Source organism: Cynocephalus volans, chromosome 3 (assembly GCF_027409185.1).
Source record: "Cynocephalus volans isolate mCynVol1 chromosome 3, mCynVol1.pri, whole genome shotgun sequence".
Taxonomy (NCBI): Eukaryota; Metazoa; Chordata; class Mammalia; order Dermoptera; family Cynocephalidae; genus Cynocephalus; species Cynocephalus volans.
Window position 1 is genome coordinate 92,973,583 of NC_084462.1, and position 9,344 is coordinate 92,982,926.

The following is a 9,344-nucleotide window of genomic DNA, read 5'->3' on the forward strand; positions in this document are numbered from 1 at the left end:
CTCACTCACTAACCCCCAACCTCTCAGGGAGAGTATTAATCCATTCATGAGGGATCTGCCCCCATGACTCAAATAGCTCCTAATACTGCCACATGGGGGATCAGATTTCTACATGAGTTTTGGGGGGACAATAACATCCAAACTCTATTACTGACTATGGTCTGAAGGAGATGTGACCATGGATAAACAGTCAGAGAGATGCAACATGCTGGTTTTGAAGATGAAGGGAGGGGCTGTGAATCAAGGAATGCAAAAAAAAAAAAAAAAAAAAAAAGGAATGCAGCAGCCTCTAGAAGCTGGAAAAGGCAAGGACTCTGATTTGCAGAGTCTCCAGAGGAAATGCCACCCTGCTGATGCCTTGATTTTAGCTCCATGAGACTTTTGTTGTACTTCTGACCTACGGAAATATAAGATGATAAATTGTATTGTTTTTAAGCCACCAAATTTATGGAAATTTGTTACAGCAGTAGTAGAAAACAAGTTCATTCTCCTTTTCCAGAATCATGTTCATTTGAGCTTAGTTCAATATGAATATTTGCCTTTTCAAAGTCAAGTTTACCTTTTGGTTAAACTCTGGCCACACTCTGGGTATACTCACACTGGAGTTTACCTTCTGGTTAAACTCTGGCCACATTTTGGGTATACTCACACTGGAGGCAGGGTATCATCAGCTCCACAGCTGAGGGGCTAGGAGGACTGCTGAAGCCCTGCATGGTCAGCAGCCCCAGTCCTGCCCTTCTATCATGCCCCCAACTTAGCCAGGTCAGCCCTGTGATGTGGGCCCACCACACCATGTGAGAATGGCAGGTCTCGACCCCACTGGCACTACCATTTCTGAACTATTTCACAGATACCATGCTCCAAATGGGCCAGACCACTTCTGCTCTACCTGCTGTCACCATTGTTAAAAAGTGAATAAGAGTAACAAGAGGTGTCCTCTAGCCCCCAGGACAAAGGTACCTCAAAGCTTTGGCTTCCTTCTTCTTAGCCCTCCTTCTTCTTGGCCTAAATGCTTCCATGCTCTGGCTCCAACCTCTCCATGCAGTCTTGGTGCTCACCACAATCATTCAAACATTCAGTAGTTTTTTTTTTTCAGGCATCCAAACCCTTGACCTTGGTGTTATAAGGCCATGCACTAACCAGCTGAGCTAACCAGCCAGCCCTTAATCATTCAAACATTCAACAGTTCTTTACTGAGTGCCTGCTAGCTCCTCACCACGGGGCAGGCACTGGGAAAAGTTCTTCCTCACAGGAGCTCATAGATCCTGGTTTATTTACATATTTGTTAATAGATTATGACACCAGGAAAGCAACTAACTTCCTGAATGCCTTAAGGAAGAGCCTGCAGAGTACCTTGGTGCCAAGTGAAAAACAGTGGACTTTATCCTTTAGACTATGATGCAGGTGCCAACAGAGCTGGGGTGTTTTTCCCTTGTTGTTTGTGTTTTGGGCATTTTTTGTTCGATATTTTAAAAATCTTTGCACATAGCTTTATTTTGTTCCCAATGATAAAATTCATCACCATTATGAAAAGTTCAGACAATATAGATAAGAATAAAGATAAGCTTTTAAATCACCTATTATTCTACCAACCAAAGCACTGCTGATTTGTTAACATGTTTATTCTCAGACTTTGGCTATTTATATACAGATATAAATAGGGATATATTTTTACAAAGAAGTAATCATTCTGCATATATTTTTCTGCAAACTGCTTTTTTATTTAACCATATATCATGGACAATATATCTATTTCTATAATAATAGGGATCTATATTGTTTTTTAATGCTTTTATAGAATTTCATTATATGAATATACCATACTTTTTTTTTTTTACCTAATTCTGTATTAGGGATGTTTCCAGTTTTTCCCTATTCTAACCCACCCTACACACTGTGAAACTGTCTTCCAGAGTCTTTGTACCAGGTTACCTGCCCCCCACCATAAAATAAGAGAAGTACTTATCTCTCCACACCCTTCCCTAAGCTGATTATTATCGTTGAAAAATTGTATCTCCTTGTTTTACTTTTCATTTTTAAAAGGCAGTTAGGTTGAGCAGTTTTCATGTTTACTTGTTATTTGCATTTCTTCTTCTGTGAATTCGCTATTTATCGTTCTACCAGCCGAAGTCCCTAGTCACTGAGAATAGACACGGCCTGATGTAGCAGAAAAGGAGTGTATTTAAAGAATATTTGTTATCTGTTAGAATCTATTGCTAGGAGAAGAATATACAAAGGTTAATGTTATCATTATTTCAACTCTTCTATAGGATTGAAAATATTCAAAATAAAATGTTAGAAGGAATAGGACCCTGAAGGTGCAGAGGCCAAGAAGGACTTGAGGAAAGTGACTGTGTCCCAGCACTGGGTCTCTCCCTTTCAAGAACCATGCTTCCAGTTCTGTGGACAACTGCCGTCACCACCTAGGGATTCTCTGCCAACTTGGATGAATGCACTTCTTCCAGCCTGAGGTCACCCAGCAGAATGGGTGGCAAGAACTGGCCTGCCTCTGGGTTCCTTCAGCCTTCCTGGACAGCAACTTCCACCAGCCCAGATCCCTGAGGGCCTCCCTGGAGATCGACTACCAAGTTTTTGACAGAGGGAGATAGGATATTGTTGTCCATCTTGCCTCTCTAGAAAGTAAAACCTCAGTTTTTAAATAAAGAACATCAGATTTAGTACACGTGGTAGAGACGGAAATTGGTGACTGCATGCTCTACTTTGACAATAGTCAGTACCATTTCTGAAAAGTGACTTCCTTTGGATTAATCCTGGATAATATGGGAGAACAGGAGCAAAAATAGAAAGGAATATATTACAGGCACAGATGTGTGGGATATGAAACTGAAAGACATCCTAGAACTCATCATCAGTATCAAATTCTCATTAAGCAATTGTAGGCATATCCAAACTCTGCTTAGAGCATTTGAAGCTCAAGATCAAAATATTCAAGGAAGTAACTTTGATAAAGTTGATTTCTGGTCTATGCACAATTTCATTGTCATAGTGGTGGTGTCGGCCATTCAAGTTTTATGCTTAACTTATTTGAAGATAAGTAGAAAAGAACTTGGAACTCCAAACTACTTAACGTTGAAAAAAGAAACTGAAGGGCTGACCAGTTAGCTTAGTTGGTTAGACCACAGTCTTATAACACCAAAGTCAAGGGTTCAGATCTCTATACCGGCCGCCGAAAAGGAAAAAAAAAGTGCTGAAAGACGTAATAAACTGTCACAGCCACAGTCATTAATAGTCTCTTCCAACTTTTCAGGCATTGTCTTAAGTGTGAAACAAGTACAATTTAAATGTGAAAGGAAAGTCTTTACTTTTGTCTGTGCAAGTATCTTATTTATTCAATTGTTCGTTAGTTTGCAACAGAAATATTTTTCAGAGTTTAGACATAATTGAACGAAGCCATACTAATTACTGTATTTTCCTAAGTTTGAAAAAATTTTCCAAATGTCATAGGTAATTTAAATAAACGAACATTGAGCATAAATGCAACACCAATCTGTTTTTAAAAGTTTCTCTTACCCAGGAGTTTCTCTGTGGCAATTACAGATTAATCACAGAAAGCTTTGATATGTTAAGTTATAAATCATCTGATAATTACCTGATTATGGATTGGATATGGGTTTGGAAGGTAAAGTCTTTCCTCTGTCTGTATATATACCTTTCTTATAATGTAGTAGAAGCACAGTTTTGAGGAGCAATAGCATTTTTGAGATTTTTATAACTAAATATTATATTTCAATGTAAAATATTAGCAAAAATAGTAGTTTTATACACCTAGGCTATATTCTCCAAAGCTCACATTTTGATAGTTAGTTAGAAATACAAAGTTACACTTTTCTTATTTAAATTAGGACAATAAAAATATTTCTATTTGAAGAAGTGAAGAGTGTGGACAAAGATTTCCGTCTCTATAAGGACACATTCTGTGTTAACAGACATTCACACTTAACCAAAGTATAGGATTTTTAAAATATATATGAGAGAAAACAGCAATCTTATTTTTATATTTTTATCTATCAACAGTGTTATGTTAATTTTGACACGATTACTGATTGGATAATATATGATTACTAGCAGTTGTGAAGGAAATATTGCTAAAAGGATCTGAGCTTAACATAAATATCTCCTTTTCTGAGCTCTGAAAATCTCTAGAAACAATAAAACAAATTTTTGTCTTAAGGTTTTTTTGAATGATTTTTAAAGGTAAATTTAAGATTAACAGATAAAAATAAAGTTCTTTTGACTTTATTTGGTTTTATATTTTGCCATTCAGAAGTCTTACATTTTTATGTAGACAAATTGATCAGTCACCCTTCATGGTTTATAGATTTGAGGTCGTCGAAGGGCCCCCTCTATGCCACATTTTAAAAAATTTATGCAAATTTTCTTGGAGTATTTTTGAGATTTTTTTTTTCAATGTTTAAATCTTTGCTTCATCTAGAATTTACTTTGAGATACATATGTCTTCAGTACAGAAGTTTCACTTTTTGTAATCAAATCTGTATATTTTTTTTTATGAATCCTGGCTTAGGGATCATGTAGTTTGATTCTTAGAATGACATTTCTTGGGAACAATGTGAAGAGTGGGCTGGAGTAGGACATACCCAGGTAGCAGGCAAGAAACCCCATCAGAAGAAGTCTGTGAGGGGAAGGACCATTAGTTTTCATTTCAGTTCAGCTCAATCAACATTTATTGAGAACCTACTCTCTTCCAGATACTGTATTAAGTGCTAGGGCCACAAAATGAAGAAGACACATCTCTGCTGTCGAGTGGGGGTGACGAATATGGCAACAGAATTACAACTCAGTGTGGTAGGTGCAATGAGAAAAAGGTGTATGGATCAGAGAGCATACCTAAGCAGGGCCTCTAATCCAGCCCAGAAGGGAAGAGGGTGTCTGAAGAGGCTTTCTGGAGGAGGTGAAGCCTGAGCTAAGTTTGTTCTTTTTCATTTGAATAATTAGAATATTACAATAAGACAATCCAATAAAGCATCTGAAATCACCTTCTAATTAAAATAATTCTCCCCTCATAACTTTATTTTGTTTGTGTAGCACAATGAACAGCATATTACCTGCTAAGATACACTCTTTCAATGTCATTGAAAAGAAAGAAAGAACTGGGAGAGGAAGCTGCCTTAATAATTGAATACAGTTCCTAGACCAAGAGTGAGTGGTCCCCAGGGCAAGTAGGGACATTCTGGCACAGAGCGATTATGAGAGAGGGCTCTAGTGGAATCCCAATCACCCTACACAGCTAAAAGCAGTTCACTATTTCTGAAACCCAAACTAGAAGGCAGAGAACTTTAAGACAGGAGGCTGGAGAAGTCAGGGTCAGTTCTTAAAGGGCCTTATACCTTATGTAAAGGATAGGAGATGAGAAACCGCTGAAGTGCTTTAAGTTGCGAGGTGTTTGATCTAACAAAAAAAACTTGTAAATCATCAACATGTAGGTGGTAGGAAAATGAGAGTGGATGAGATCGCCCAGGGATACCAGGTTGCGAAGGATTTAACCTTTTGGGGATACTTGATCCCTTTGGGAATATGACAAAAGCTACGGACTGTCTCTCTAGAAAAATACACATGTTAAAAATCACACATATATACAATTTCAGGGGATCCTCAGATTAAGAATCTTTGATATGGAGGGATAGGAAGAGGACAAGGGGAGCAGGAAAGAGGCCAAAGAAAGATGACCCAAGAGGTACAAGAACCAGGAGACTGAAGTGTCGGGAAGCTGTGGGAAAACGGAGATCCAAGGAGTACATGCTCAGCAGCATCGCATGCCATAGCGACTTCAGCTAAGGCCAGGATTGAACATGTCTTTTGCACTTACAGCTAAGATATCACTGCTAATGGTTTTGAGAATAGTTTCTGAGGAGTAATGGGTAATGGCAGATCCAGAAATATATATTTTTAACACGAGAAGTATTTAGGGGTGGCATCTAGGTAGAAGACAGAGTAGGAGACTTGTCTTGATAATGTGTTTGCGGAGCACTAACATGACATTGGAAAATTGTCAACTGTGCAGAGAAAGTGTGGAGGGGGCTTATGGATATTATGCCCATCTGTCCTCCAGTGCCAATGATGGCGTCAAAAGCCAGAAAGCAACAGCTGATGGAATGATGAGAGCTGAGAAAATGAAGTTTCATTTGTGGGGTAGGAGAGAGATGAGGGGCGGTTAAAATAAGAAACAATAACATGAAAAGGATTTTGTTTCTAAGAAATGGACACATTCTGATATTTCTATGCTATACCATAAGACAAAGGAAGAAGGACAAATGGAGAGACTAAAGACACCGAGGGGAGAAGAAGCCAAAGGGCAAAGGATCCAGGAAGAGAGGCTGGACGTGAAGAGGAGGAAGGTAACCCAACGTGGAAGGGCAAGCTGAGGAGGCCTGTGGCTGTGTATAAGCTTCCTCCAAGTACAAATCTAAGTGGATCAGCCCAGTGGCTTCTGTTTTCTCCATAACATAAGAGATGAGCATAAAGAGAGGGGAGTTGTGTAGAGGACTTGAGGACGATGGCTATGTTTTAGAATCACTGAGGAGGGATGGATGGGAGAAGCGGAACAAGGACAAAGAAAAGAAGGGCTCAGCAGGCTGGTGTTGGAGCTGGTGTCAGTCCTGGCCCTGACAGGCAACAAACAGGACACTGGAGTGGGGACACTGAGGAGAGTTTCCTGAGGGGAATATTTACCAGGGTTTGAGTAGGGTTAAGAGAAACTCATAAAGGATGGTGAAGTACCCTGGGGCTAGCAAGAGTGGAGAGCCATTTCCATCCCCAGGCCTCAAGGAGGAGGCAGCAGATCCCAGACCCCAGAGAGAATGGATATAGTTCAGGAGAGGGCTGCATGACACAGATGTTAACCTTATCTGAAGCCAGGCAGCCTTCTCTGTCTCCAGGTTCTGCTGGCAGCTTCATTCTCTTGCCCTTGCTCTAAAGTGGTCACATGCAACCATTACCAATCCTAGGGTACTCTGTTATTCCTCGTGATTTCACTATATTCTTTCTATACCGTTATAGATATCCCTTTATTAAATTTTACTGAAGTTATCCAGAATGAGTGTACTATCTGCTTCCTAAAGAAACCCTGACTTATGTATGGATCTTTGAGAAGACTAACAAAATAGACAAGATCTAGAAAGAAGACAATAGAAAGAGGAGACAATAAATAATGATAACAATAAAAAGGTAAAATTGTTGGTGGCTACAAAGAAAAGAGAAATAAGAAGGGGGACAAAGTATAAATATAGCATGGATTTTAAAAATATTCTTGTACTATGGACAACTTTATGCCAAAAAATTTGAAAAGTTACAAGAAATGTAAAAATTCCTAGAAGAAATTGAAAACCATAATAGATCTATAGCCATTAAATAAATAATGAATTTTAAAACTCCCCATAAAAGTGGGACAGTTCTGAGGTGTTTTAAACAACAATGTAGACATTTCTAATGTATTTTTTATCTGATCAAAAAATCCCATTTACTTGTCTGTACTTCTTATTCTATAAGAAGCTCTAAGAGACAGTGGGAAGCACCTGTTTTATTAACTGTTGTATCTCAAGCCTAGCACCGTTTTGGCTTAAACTACCGCAGGAGAGCTAGAAAATCTAGGGGATAAGTAGACATATGAGACTTCGGGAAAGGGTAAGGGACTTGCACAAAAGCTACTGGGTCCCAAGTAAAACTTCGAACAGTCACGGCAGGGCTGTGATCCTAAAGACTGAGCCCTAATCCACCTGCTTTGTTACTAATGGGTAAAGAAAGTCCCTTCAGAATGAAAATCTTCATGCAGCAAATGTTTCTCCCTAAGACCCGGTCTCTGTAACAATCTAATGAATCACTTTTGGGACACCGAAATTCACCATTTGGCCCTTTCATTAATAATGCCAAAGTAAGTTATTACGAAGTTCTTGAGAGAAACAGCTGAATAACATTACCAAAAAGGTCTGAACCCAATTCAGACATCTAAAAGTTTTTCAGTAACTTTCAAGCTACTTAAATTTGTTTCCCAGCCCATACAGTTCTGGCCTACAGCAAAACTTTTGAAACAAATATTTTCCTTTAAAGGCACAAAGAATCATGGTCTTATAACCATGACAATAGGGCCCTAACTTGCATTTTTGATATAGAGAATTAGATTAGTTTTTATTTTTATTCAGAAGTTCTACACTATCATGCAGGTTTCAGCTGAACACAGGATGTGGGCACAGAACTCAGGATTGCTTGGGGGTTAGATGAGGATCAGGTGGGGCTAAGGTTTTGACTTTCAGCAATAGTGATGGATTTGCTTTTGTTATCATTGATTTGTTTTCTACTCCTGACTGAGTTTTTGGACCAGTTTTCCATTTGAGCAGCCAAGAAGATATAAGATTGCATATTTCACACGAAAGTGTTTTTACTTTGAAGATCTGACTTCTAAATTCACAGGGGTCCCTCATCAATTAGAGCAGGGCAGCAGATTAAGCTCATGCGATCCAGTGAAGGGCAAGCATCACCAGGTGGACTTGCAGGAGCCCCAAGTGCACTTCCCTGAAGCTCTGAGAACTTGGTTGCCAGGCAACCTCCTCAGGATCCACCCAGGGCCTTCCTATCAAATTTTGTTGGAGCAAAACCTAGGGATTAAGTGGAATGCAACCTCACAAAGTTCCTATAAAGGATATGGAAAACAGCGATTCCTCTTTTAAAATATCTTCCCCCAATATCAGTCCCTATAAACTGTACTCACAACCTCAGATGCTTTAAAAGGCAGCTTATTTCTCTTCTTCCTTCAAGGCTTTTCTTTATCATTAGTTTATGTTCTCATACTTCTATCAAGACCCAGTGTTTGAGGGGTGCTGGCCCTTTAACAGATAAGCAGGGGAGGAGCTGGGACTCTTAAAGCCAGGAGCAGCAAGTGGGCCCTGGCTTAGGCTGCCATGGCTAACCTAAGCAGGAAGGACAGCAACAGTCATGCGGTGGGTGTCAGCAACAATGCGTCACCATATGCAGACGGTGGCTGGTACTATCCATGTAGGAAGTGCTTTTCTTCCAACTCCTAGCCCTGTCCCTTATTTCCTTTGCAGAGCAGCTCCCTAGAGCTGGCTGGTGAGGTGGGAGAGTGGGAGGTTATAACAGTCTGAGAGCCCAGGGTCTCATTCCTTGAGACTTTGGGTTAATAACTCTCTGACCACCTTTCTGGGAGGAGACCATGGCTGTTTTAGGGTGCCATCCATCCTTACTGAGGAGGAGGGTGTCTCTGGGTCTTTTCCCTACCCCAGCCTCTTCCTGAGGCTGACAGTGCCCTCTCACAGGAGGACACAGCCATGGAGGAAGTCCACCAGCCTGCCACG

The 9,344-nt window shown here is 39.9% G+C and overlaps 1 pseudogene; it reads left to right on the forward strand.

Annotated features, from left to right (window-relative positions):
* Positions 1–2,450: 2,450 nt before the first annotated feature.
* LOC134372617 (transmembrane emp24 domain-containing protein 5-like) lies at positions 2,451–3,280 on the forward strand (annotated as a pseudogene).
* Positions 3,281–9,344: the final 6,064 nt, after the last annotated feature.